The following is a 13,043-nucleotide window of genomic DNA, read 5'->3' on the forward strand; positions in this document are numbered from 1 at the left end:
GAAATTCTGGACCACTCTACGACAGCCAGATGCGATCAGACTGCAGAGAGAAGTCATTGAAATTCACAAGCACATGGGACAATTTCAACCCAAGAAAGGAGGAAACCATGAAAATGAACAAGAATTTGGCTACCAGTGCCAAAAACACTAGGAATCAAGACAATAGTTGGTAGAGCATGCGCCCAAGACACAGGATGTCTTTCTGCAGGAAGCAATTAAATGGATTAAAATGCCAGGCAACTGCTATGCAGATGGCCTCACTAATAGGATTATGCAACTGCAGTATTACATACATATGCTAAAATGGGTAGATTCCACTTAACACATGCAAATTACACTTGCAAACTGAACCCTTAACACTTTTAACCAAATGCAAATGGTTCTTTCTCCCACCCTGGACATTCCACAGGTATATATACCCCACTTTTCTTTACTTCCATCAGATCCTCTGAAGATGCCACACACCGATGCAGGTGTAACATCAGGAGAAAATGCAAATGGAACTTGGCCATACAGCCCAGAAAACCCACTCATGTTCAGTATGTGGTCTACTAAGACTCCCAAATCCTTCTCACATGCACTCTTGTCAAACCAGGGGTCACCCATCCTATATCTGTTTATTTCATTGTTTTTTGGTTCTGTTTTTTGCCTGAACATAGTATCTTATTTTTATCTTTGTTGAAATTCATTTTGTTAGCTATGGTCTGCTCTCTCTAATATGTCCAGGTTTTGAATTCTGTTGATGTCCCTAGTTTTATACTGTGGGCTCCAACCCCCAAGCTCCACCTGTGGTCAGTCTAGAGCCAGTCAGACTTCAGAACCCAGTTTGTTGCTGGTCTCAGCAAGGCTGAGCAGCAAACAGGCTGCCTTAGTCTGAACTCATGTGGAGATCAGAGTGGGGTGCCTATTTTACATAGTCTAACCCCACAGGGAATTTGGGGGTAGGGCCAACCTAGCGCCCCCCCCTCCCAAGCTCCCTGTGTGGAAGTGGTGCCTGAGGCTCTAGCCCCCTTGTGTCCCCTCACCATGCCAGTGCAAGCACCTCAGCATGTTAATTCGATATTCAGATTTGTTTTGTTATTTGGCTGGTCAAAGCAAGCAAAATGCCACGTTCCTGAATAACTTGGTTACAGAATGACACCGGATTTTGTTTATTGTTATTGTACATGATAAGCAATCCAATTGTTTCTGACCTCTGCATTCAGGTTCCCACAAGGGTTACAGGTAGGATTTATGCAGTAGTGTTAGGAGGTATAGACACATGTTGTGAGCTTGGCCTCTGATCACTGGGGATGAGACAAGGGATGTGTCTTTTGTTGTTAAAGACAGAAAATATCTGCTTAGTGGGCTTTTAGTGTCAGGATATGGTTTTGTTCTTATACTTACCAGGATCTGGAAAAGATAAGCTTTCTGCCTAACTGGAAGACAACAATTAATTTCTGTGTGGGAAGGAAGCAGACAGCCATTGCTACAACTGACTTTACCATAAGGGAGAGTAGTTGTCTCTTTGAGCATCTGATGTGTTGCCCCCTATATTCTGCATGTCTATTTGTAAATAAAGAAACTATTACAAGATGCCATACATTTCTAGTGCTCTCTTCTCCCCAGAGAACCATCCCTGGTAAGAATTAGTTCCTGAAACTTCCCACTGCTGATAAAAGTGTGCTTAGAGGGTATGCATAAAAATATTTTTGCCTCCATGACCCTCAGCTCTTCCTCCCTTCCCAGTGCAGCTTAAGGACCATAGAGAAGATCACAGTATTACCAAGAAGTCTCCATTTTTGTTGGCCTTCCTCTTTCTTTTGTGTCTTGGAACCGTGTTCTCTTCTAGACCCACATGAGCAGAATCTCCAAAACATAATGCAGTGTGAGTGAAACCAAGCCTGATCTCATCATCCTTACTGAGGAATAAGAGCATTCCTGAGGGAGGAAACCCACTCAGTATTGGGCAATCACATTGTTAAATGGAACTTCTCATGTTACTCACCAAGATATATTTAGTCACATATAGTTCTGCTGCTATGCACATTAGTATTGTTCACCACAAGAGTTGTTGTTCAGACTGAACCAAATTTGGACTGGTTTGAATTTCCTGCTGAATACTTAGCTCAGTGAGAGGCCTCCTTATTGGGACCTTATTGCCGACTTCCCTCAATCCTGCCCAGGGCACAGCCTCAGGACCTCTAGAACCTGTCAACAGTGCAATTGGGCTTAATTGTCTTGTAGCCTAGTTAAAATGAGGCCATCCTTAAGAATTAAAAGATTAGCTGGGGCGTATAGGGCCCCAGGGGAAAGAGAGTTGTTAGCTTAGAAGAGTTGTTGTCTCTCGGATATTCTATTTTTAATAAATGCTTTATAATTTTGAAAAGTGGTAATTGTTTCCTGTGCAACAGAGATATCCACTGTTCTAATACTTATCCACTGCTCTAACACACTATGTAAAATGGGTGGTCAGTTGCCAAATCACTTTCACAGTAGTAAGCAAGTGCAGTAAGTTGTCCCCATGGTAATCACTCACTTGGTAGTAGGATATGGAGCCTTAGAATGGCGGGGCATGGAAGGGAAGGTAAAAGCACAGGTACTCTCAGTAGGCAATGCTTATGAAAGCCAGTGGGTGGCAGAGGTATCAAAAGAGGGCCAAAGAACCCCTCTATGGAATGGGAAAGCTGGAAAGTGGAATGTGGCTGGGCAGAAACTCAGAATGCTGCTGATGCCTGGATACCTCAGTGGACTGGATGGAGCACTGCTCAGGTCAGTGTGACTGTTCTGTGACAAGCTCTTAGACAAGTTATAAGAATGAAGAAGCAATTACACTAAAATATTACATCTACAATATATTGAATAATCTATATAAAATGAAACCGCAAATGGGAAGGTGTGCGTCCCTCCTGCTGTTGCTCCAGCTAGCTCTCTTGGTGGTCTAACCTGGACCTAACAAACAGAATGCAACATAGGCCAAAGTGAGTCACAATCAGGGCTTGCTACTCCTTCAAAGCAGAAGCCCTATGGGTAGAAGCCCCAAATAAAGAGCCATCCGCCACCAAATCCATATGGGTTTTTACCAGTCATTCTTACAGTTATCCACCATTAGTTCAGGGTTTTTGCAAGATAAGCTGCAGTGACCCAACTAATGTCAGCCCCCACCCCCATGCCCCCACTTCCAGACCTTCCCACTGGTTGCCATGCTCAGCTAGCAACCCTATTTGTACTAGGCTTGCCAACTCCTAGTTGGAAAATTCCTAGAAATATAGGGGTGAAACCTGGGGTGGACAGGGTCTGGGGAGGAGAGTTGTCTTAGCAGGACATAATGCCACCCAAAGCAGCCATTTTCTTCAGGGGAAGTGGTCTCCATTATCTCAAGATCAGTTGCAAGTCTAGGAGATCTCCAGGCCCTATCTGGAGATCTCAGGCAGGCAGAAAAAGCCTGCAATAAGAGCCATACTGGAGTAGATCCCTGGATCAAACACCCCATTTTGCCCTTTGAATTTTGTCCATTTTTGCTGACTACAGTAGATGGTAATTTTTTGAAAGAGACTCAGAGCTCTCCAGCGGGGGAAAGCCTCACCTGCCAAATCTCCCCATATTAGACTTAAGTTAAAGGCTTAGGGGCAAACAGGGCCATTCTTCTGAGTATCCCCCCTGCCCCCCAATATTGATCTACAGTTGTCCTTATTTTTTTTCTGGCTCTGCTCCTATATCTTTTACAGCAGGTTGATACAGAAATGTGGAAGGTTATGGGTTTTCCCCCTGAATTGAAAAAGATTCACTAGCCAAATTTTCTTATCAGACTGCTATTAAAAGTACTGAAACAAGAGAAGTAAAATGTGGGAGGGGGGAAGTAGCAATGGAGAAAAAGGCATTAAATTTTCCCACCCCAAACTAATGTTAATTCTGCAGGGAAAAAAAAACAGGAACAAATATTTATTTTATTTATTTATTATTTAGATTTTTATACCGCCCCATCCCCAAGGGGCTCTGGGCAGTGTACAACATAAAATCTCAGTACAGTTTTAAATATAATTGCTAAAACCTTTAAAAACAGCAATAAGAACAGTAAGAGGCGTCCCACAAAACCCCATATTTAAAAACCTCCCCAAGAGGGAGGGACGGCGAGTCCCATTAGATGAGGAAAGGCCCAGATGTAAAGAGCCAAAAGAGGGGAGGGCATGTAAGGTATGTAAGCAGGTACTTCCCTCATCCTTCACATATTGCTCACGTAAAGTTAGCTGTTCTCCATAGCTGCATTTTAGTTTTTAAAACTATCAAATACCAGACCACACTATCCACACACTTACTTACTGCTCTTTTCAAAAGAGTTTCACACAGTGGGGTAGAGCCCGCGGGGCAGGGTGGGGGGGCAACACTCCATGCGGAGCTGCAGCAGAAAGTGTGAGACTTACAAGGCCATGGAGAGGGGATGTGGTGCGAGGGCATTCACGGCGAAACAGTTTAAGCTCTCACTTTCTAAGCGCTCTGGTTTCACAAGCCCTTTGTTGCACTTTTTACAATCTACAATAGCCTTATCAAAATCCTTTGATTTTGCACTTTGATTATTCACTCTGCCCAGTATTCAGTGTAGTGTAAAATACTTCCTTTAGGACTTAAAGAGACAGCAGCCACTTCACAACAGGAAACATCTGTAATTAGTAAAGCTCATCTTGCAAGCCATCATTTTATTTTCTTGGGTGCTGTGTGGTTTCCGGGCTGTATGGCCGTGTTCTAGCAGCATTCTCTCCTGACGTTTCGCCTGCATCTGTGGCTGGCATCTTCAGAGGATCTGATGTTGGGAAAAGCAAGTGGAGTATATATCTGTTGGAGTGTCCAGGGTGGGTGGAGAAACATAGTCTGTGAAGTAACAAAGAAGGCAACCAGGTCAATAGTTGAGGGCATCTGGAATAGAAGTATGAGTAACAATGAAGACTATAGCAGGTGTCAATGGAGATAGCAAGGTCACTGGTGGGAGCATCTGAATAGAAGTATCCTGGCCTTTGTTTCTTTGTCTATGGTCATCCTGTATTTGTGTGGAGCTGGTTAGACATTGTCTTGACTCTAGTATTTTTCAACACTGGCAGCCAAGTTCTGTTCATTTTCATGGTTCTTCCTTCCTGTTAAAATTGTCCATGTGCTTATGGATTTCAATTGCTTCTCTGTGTAGTCTGGCAGTAGTGGCTTTCAGAGTGGTCCAGAATTTCTGTTTTCAAATAATATTCTATGTCCAGGTTGGTTTATCATGTGTTCTGCTATTGCTGATTTTCTGGCTGAAATAGTCTGCAGTGCCCTTTCGTGTTCTTTGATCGTGTCTGTGTCGCTCGTTTGGTGGTTCCTATGTAGACTTGTCCACAGCTGCATGGTATGCGATAGACTCCTGCAGTAGCTAAAGGATCCCTCTTATCCTTTGCTGAACGTAGCATCTGTTGAATTTTCTTAGTGGGTCTGTAGATTGTTTGTAGGTTGTGCTTCTTCATCAGTTTTCCTATGCGATCAGTGGTTCCCTTGATGTATGGTAAGAACACTTTCCCTCTAGATGGCTCTTTATCTTTGTTCATGTGGCTTGTTCGTGGTTTTGCAGCCCTTCTGATTTCTGTATTAGAGTAACCATTAGCCTGTAGATCCCTGTTTAGGTGATTCAGTTCATCTTGTAGGAGGTGAGGTTCACAGATTTTGTTTGCGCGGTGTACCAAAGTTTTTATGGTGCTCCTTTTGCCCTGGATGGTGATTGGAGTTTTTGTGTAGATATCTGTCCGTGTGCGTAGGTTTTTTTGTATACTGTGTGTCCCAATTGCTGGTTTGGTTTGCGGATGACTAAAACATCTAAAAATGGCAGTTTTCCTTCATTTTCTTTTTCCATAGTAAATTGGATGTTTGGGTGGATCTTGTTGATATGGTCCAGGAACTTGTTTAGTTCTTCTTCCCCGTGGCTCCAAATGGTGAATGTGTCATCCACATAACGGAACCATATGGTGGGCTTTTTGGGTGCTGTTTTCAGGGCTTGTTCCTCAAAATGTTCCATATAAAAATTAGCTATTACAGGGCTAAGAGGGCTACCCATGGCTACCCCATCTTTCTGTTCATAGTATTCATTATCCCACTGGAAGTAGCTAGTAGTGAGACAATGTTGAAACAAGGCTGTGATGTCTTTTGGGAATTTCTGGTTAATGAGTGTCATGGTGTCTGCTATGGGGACCTTGGTGAATAGGGACACCACATCAAAACTGATCAGTTTGTCATTGGGGTTGAGTTTGAGTTTGCTGATTTTTTCAATGAAGTGAGTTGAGTCCTTAATGTAATGTGTAGTCAGTCCAATATGGATTTGCAGTTGTGTGGCCAGAAACTTTGCCAAATCACACAAAAACTCCAATCACCATCCAGGGCAAAAAAGGAGCACCATAAAAACTTTGGTACACGGCGCAAACAAAATCTGTGAACCTCACCTCCTACAAGATTAATTGAATCACCTAAACAGGGCTCTACAGGCTAATGGTTACTCTAATACAGAAATCAGAAGGGCTGCAAGACCACGAACAAGCCACATGAACAAAGATAAAGAGCCATCTAGAGGGAAAGTGTTCTTACCATACATCAAGGGAACCACTGATCGCATAGGAAAACTGATGATGAAGCACAACCTACAAACAATCTACAGACCCACTAAGAAAATTCAACAGATGCTACGTTCAGCAAAGGATAAGAGGGATCCTTTAGCTACTGCAGGAGTCTATCGCATACCATGCAGCTATGGACAAGTCTACATAGGAACCCATAAGCATGGCCCACGAACCGCGATATCAAAAAAAAAAAGAACCACGAAAGGCACTGCAGACTATTTCAGCCAGAAAAAAATCAGCAATAACCAGAGCATGATAAACCAACCTGGACATGGAATATTATTTGAAAAACAGAAATTCTGGACCACTCTGAAAGCCACTACGTCCGAACTACACAGAAACAATTGAAATCCATAAGCACATGGACAATTTTAGCAGGAAGGAAGAAACTATGAAAAGTAGACAGAACTTGGCTGCCAGTGTTGAAAAAATACTAGAGTCAAGACAATGTCTAACCAGCTCCACACAAACACAGGATGACCATAGACAAAAGAAACAAAGGCCAGGATACTTCTATTCAGATGCTCCCACCAGTGACCTTGCTATCTCCATTGACACTCCCATGCTATAGTCTTCATTGTTACTCATACTTCTATTCAGATGCCCTCAACTATTGACCTGGTTGCCTTCTTTGTTACTCACAGACTATGTTTCTCCACCCACCCTGGACACTCCAACAGATATATATACTCCACTTGCTTTCCCAACATCAGATCCTCTGAAGATGCCAGCCACAGATGCAGGCGAAACGTCAGGAGAGAATGCTGCTAGAACACGGCCATACAGCCCGGAAACCACACAGCACCCAAGTGATTCTGGCCATGAAAGCCTTCGACAATACATTTTATTTTCTGCGTAGCAATAGACTTTTATAAGAACTTGCCAGTCACTCAGTTTTAAAAGTAGCCAACATAATTTTCTTTTGACATAATTTCTGTACAGGAAATATGAGCTTTGTGCAAATGTTAGGGTTTCTTTAAAACTTGCAGAGACAAGAACAGGCTGATGTAATGGAGTGCAGACTTAGGACATTATATTCAGTGATATTAGAGAGTTGTCATGGGAAACTGCAGAATTGCAAATTGCAGCCATGTTTTATAAGACAAAAAAAACTGATATCATGCATCACACAGCTGGCATATGTGGGAGTGCACAAGCTAATCTGAATTCCCCAGATAAGCCTCCACAACTCGTGGCAGAGTTGGGACTCAAACCCGGTTCCTCCAGATCAGAGTGCACCTGCTCTTAGCCACTACGCCACTGCTGCTCTTTATCTGTGTCGAAGAAACTGTAATTCCGGGGGATCCCAAGATATCACCTGGAAGCTGGCATCCCTATTCTTTTCCCTAGCTCCTTCCTCTTGCCGTGCACGTTCAATCCTAAATCTCTAGGAAGCTAGTATGTCTATTAAGGTTTTCAATATCCAGGTAATGGCTGGAGATCTCCTGGGGTTACAAGTGATTTCCAGGAAATAAAGATCACTTTACCTGGCGAAAAAGACTGCTTTGGAAGGTCAACACTATGGTATTATGACTGAAATCTCTCCCCTCCCCAAGTCCCACCCTCAGGCTGCCACCCAGGTATTTCCCAACTCACAGCTAGCAACCTGAATGCGCACAATGTAGTGTGGCAGGGGCTGTGAATGAGACAGCCTTGTCTCCAATTAGGGTGGAGAATTCCACTTACCAAATCTGCATTCTCTGTTTCTGGATGGAGTGGCAACAAGGGGAAAATTAAAAATTAAAAGAAATAAAAAATTTAAATAAACAAAAATACCAGCACAACCCATATGATGATGTTGCTTCTGGAAAATAAGTCGGACGAGGCAGCATTAGCACTAGGAATAGCCAGAAACTCTATTATTTCCTCTCGCTAGTTACTAGGCTTGGCCTAGCAATCCCAGCTGTTGTTCAGCAGTAGAAAGTAGAAACATTTTGTCATACATAAGGTGCCAGCTTCAGTCACCACCATCTCCAATTAAATGATCTCAAGTTGAAAGTGCTGAGAACAATTTTACTGTGCCAGAGACCCTGGAGAACTACTGCAATATTCAGCAACAGCCCTGTACAGATAGTGGAAAAGTGCAAAAATTAATATTGGAACAAGTAAACAACTGTCTTGCTTGCTAATTCTACTCCCAATTTCTACATGTTGACTAGACTGTATTCATATGACTTTTTTGCCACACCTTTACTGGTATATATCTCTTAAAGGAAGATGATAACATTTTCCTCAAGGGCTCATTTGGGGGCATTCCAAGTTGGGGTGGGGGAGGGACAGAATTAAACAGCAAGCTGGTTCCCTGCTACAGCATTTTAAGTTGTGAATACAAAGATTAGGTGAACACTCCAACACATCATTTAAATGGTGAAGGAAAAATGCCTCAAAGGCCTCAGCACCATGCAAGGATGTAGGTAAGGGGGGGTTCCTTGGGTTCAACCCCCCCAATTCCATGTCCGAAGCTCCACCCCCCCCCCGTTTGTGTATTTTTAGTGTTTTTTTCGGTTTTTGGCCTGCAGGGGGCCCATTTTTAGGCTATTAGCACCAAAATTTCAGGGATTTGTTGGAAGACTCTCCTGATGATACTGCCCAGGTTTGGTGAGGTTTGGTTCAGGGGGTCCAAAGTTATGGACTCCCAAAATGGGTGCCCCATCCCCCATTGTTTCCAATGGGACCTAATAGAAGATGGGCTACACTTTTGGACCTCCTGAACCAAACTTCAACAAACCTGGGTGGTATCATTAGGAGAGTCTCCTAGAGATACCCTGAAAGTTTGGTGCTGCTAGCTTAATAATTGCACCCTGACAGCAGGCACCCCCCAAATCTCCCCAGATTCTCCTTTTAAATGCACCCCCTTTGGCATGGATTTAAAGGGAGAATCTGAGGTCCCCAATTTAAACATTGAAAGTGATGCTGTTTCAGGGTGGGGGATAATCCACCACAAAACAGCATCACTTTCAATGTTGTTTTAACTGGGGACCTCAGATTCTCCCTTTAAGGTGGATTTAAAAGGAGTATCTGGGCTCCCTAGTTTAAACACCATTGAAAGTGATGCTGCTTGGGAGTGGATTCCAGCATCACAGCGGTTACCCATTGGGGGGGGGCGCAAAACTCAGATTTTGAACTGGGCTCCATTTTCCCTAGCTACGCTTTTGCCCAGAGTAGGGGCAGAAGGGGCTGCCAAATGGGATCCCAGCTGGGGGGGGTGGGGCAGGGGAGTCTGCCATCCCCGGCCTCGGAGAACTGGTGGGGAGGCTGGGGCGGGGCTTGGGGAGGTGTGGCCACACCCCCAGGGCCTGGCCCCACCCCCTGAGCCCCCCCATAAAAATCTATACCTACAACCCTGACACTGTGATGCTTTTCTGGGACTGGACCAAGAACACAAACACAGATCTGACTCATTTGCATCTTATCTGTTACCTGTACTGTGATTGAACACTGAGTCAATAATTGTTCTTAGCTGTTGCAGATCCTTATTTTGCTGTAAAATAAAATAAACCTCTCTCTTTATTCAGCTTATTCTATGCCTACTTTTAATCCTTAAGCATGGGTAAATCCAAGTTTATGTTTGGACCAGTTTCAGCTACTGAAACCAAGTTCATACCTGCACACGAGAAAGTACTTAATAGTACAGAAAAAAAATCAATTGCTAGTACTAGGAAGTAAAGCCAGAATGTTATTTTTCCTTGGCTCTGCTTGCTTCATGGATGCTAAACTATGTCAAAGTCTGTTCAAGTCTAGCATGAGCCATCCCTGGCTTCAGAAGCTTGTTGGCTACTGATCTACATCTGCTATATCCATTGAATGGGTGGCTTTGCCTAGTATCATATTTTTGAATCCATGGACAGCTGTTCTGACTGCATTATTGCTAATGCATTATCCTTAAAAATGATTTTGTTATATTTGAGTTTTGTTTTTTTGCAGCAATTTCAATGTGCTGCCTGGCTTTGAAAAGGAAGTCTCTCCACCCAGCTGGCACAACCAACAGAGAAGTCAATCCTTTTCATTTACATCTGCTAGATCCTGCCTTTTGATTCTGAATTCCTTCTCTCTGAAGTGTCCTGGGGAGCTTGTAGCTCTGCATATGATAGCTTTAACAGATAATAGCTTTATTTATTTATTTTTGCCACGTTAAAACCTCTGGCATTAGAATATATTTGATAAGAGTTTCTTCCTTTATCTGAGCCTTTTAAGTGAACAGCTACAAGTCCCAGAAAGTGCAGTTATATTTTCAAGCATAAAGCAGTAATCTTGTAGGAAGCTCTTAATTTATCATATATTTTTAGCGACCATCTTTCACAGCTTTATTTTATGACGCAGTAAAATCCAAGAGAAAGCAGCTTAAGGGCACGGCCAAATTATTTTGCATCCGCTTTTGAACTGCATTAACTAAAATATTGTCTGAAATCATTTTTTGAAATACTTTATTAAAGAGCTGCATGTGTTTAAATACTGTTTATTTTGGATGTGGCACAGACATCTGATTGGAAATCTGCCTCATGTACTGTTACAGACATGTAATCAACAGAGAGAGACTTCAGGGTCACAGCTCTTGGGTGAATTTAACATAAGGCCATTTCTCCTTAGGAAACTCAATATTTATTTTCATTAAAAAAACTGTTAAGTTAATTATTTTGGGAGCAAGCACAGCTTCTCCCAGGAGCACAGGATTTCCCCCCACCCCCCCGGCCAATAATTCTTTAATGGGTAGAGAAAAAGGGAATGTATGTGACAAACAGATCTTACCAAGGACCATTCTAATGATTAAGTGGCTTTAGAATGATATAACACTATTTAAGATTGCTTACCAAGATTGCCCCCTGTAGTTGCAGATGTGAAGGAAAGGAGGAGGAACAAGAATCTTTCCCCTTTGTCTGACATCTGTGACCTCTAAACAGATGGCCCAGCTCTGGGACAATGAATGATCATATAGCATTCATTTTAATTGCCCAAATGAATCAAACAAATAGAGGTTCTTTTATTGGGAAGGGTGAGGCTGTAAGAAATTGTGCATCTCTGCATAATGAAAAAAGTCTTTGGAAGACAGCTAATTTTTCTGAATTTTCAGAACGTATGATGTATACAAAAATTCTGAATCAATCCTGCAGAACTATTATCAGTACACTTTTAACCCCATCTTTCTTCCAAGGAGCTCAGGATATCTTCAATGGTTCTCCGTTTCCCATTTTACATTACAACATCTCTCTGAAGCGAATAAGATGACTGGTCCAAGGTCATCCAATGAGTTTTATTTCTAAGCTGGGATCTGAAAACATCTTCCAGGTCTTAGCCTCCATGAATCACATCTTCCCTTTTGCCTAATGATGTATAGCTTTGGGGGTTTTTTTGTGAAATGGCACTGCTCAAAGTCAGCAGCAGCCATTGATAGGGAGTAGGAACAGGAAAACATCACATAACAATATCCCACAAGTAAATGAAACTACACAGTAAAGAAGGGTGAGAATGTGACTCAGGGAGGCAGTTTTCCATGGCTTCAGCAGTTTGTTCCTTAGTAACTTGTGTGGAATGTTTAAACTGAAGTTTGAAGGCTCACATGTCTAGCCTGATGAGGCTTTTATCTTCTTTAGGAAATAGTTACAAATTCGCATTGCAAAACAGAGCTGCTACATGACCCGTTTTAAGGACAGCTGGAATGTGTTTTTATTATTTACTTATTATGTGTTTATTTATTATATAAGAACCTTGTTCTTATAACAGCCAATGGACAAGTTGAAAGAAGTAATGCCAATACATTAAGCATTATATGGCTAATAATCAGCAAGGCATGTAGAAGAGATCACTTTGAAAGTGCTTTCTAAGCTAAGATTTCTAAGCTGGATATCTAAACAAAGTCTCATTAGAAAAATATCAGAAGGTGAAAAGTTTGTATAAACTTCTGCTGCCAAATATGTAGAATCCTGGTGAGTTCAGGCACAGACATGGATTAAAAGAACATATACTAGGAATTAAAATGGAAAAGATACAGAAATTCATCAGCAAATGACATCATAATTATATTACATTTTATTAATATGTGAACAATTAGATAACAGCATTGCAAATGTGCCAAAGCCAGATATGTTATGAAAGTTAGATGATGGATTATCCATATATTTATTTGTCTAGAAATTCACAGAAACTAACTTATAAGTATTAGATGACCTCTCAGACTCTTGGCTTAATTGCTTTTTACTAATCTCTAAAACGAAAAATTATTCTAAGGATCAAAACAACAGCACATGGACTCAGCACCATCCACAATTTCTTAAATGGTCCATCATTTTGGGTGGAATGAGATTTTGTTGAAGCAGCAAGTCAGCATCAATGACTGAGGTGAAGCAAAAAGTCATCACTTTTGTGTTCCTATGATCAACATCAGAAGTACACAGATTGCAATTATTTCAGTGATATTTACTATATAAGTGTCCCGCCCACCTG

The sequence above is a fragment of the Sphaerodactylus townsendi genome, linkage group LG01, assembly GCF_021028975.2.
Source record: "Sphaerodactylus townsendi isolate TG3544 linkage group LG01, MPM_Stown_v2.3, whole genome shotgun sequence".
Lineage (NCBI taxonomy): Eukaryota > Metazoa > Chordata > Lepidosauria > Squamata > Sphaerodactylidae > Sphaerodactylus > Sphaerodactylus townsendi.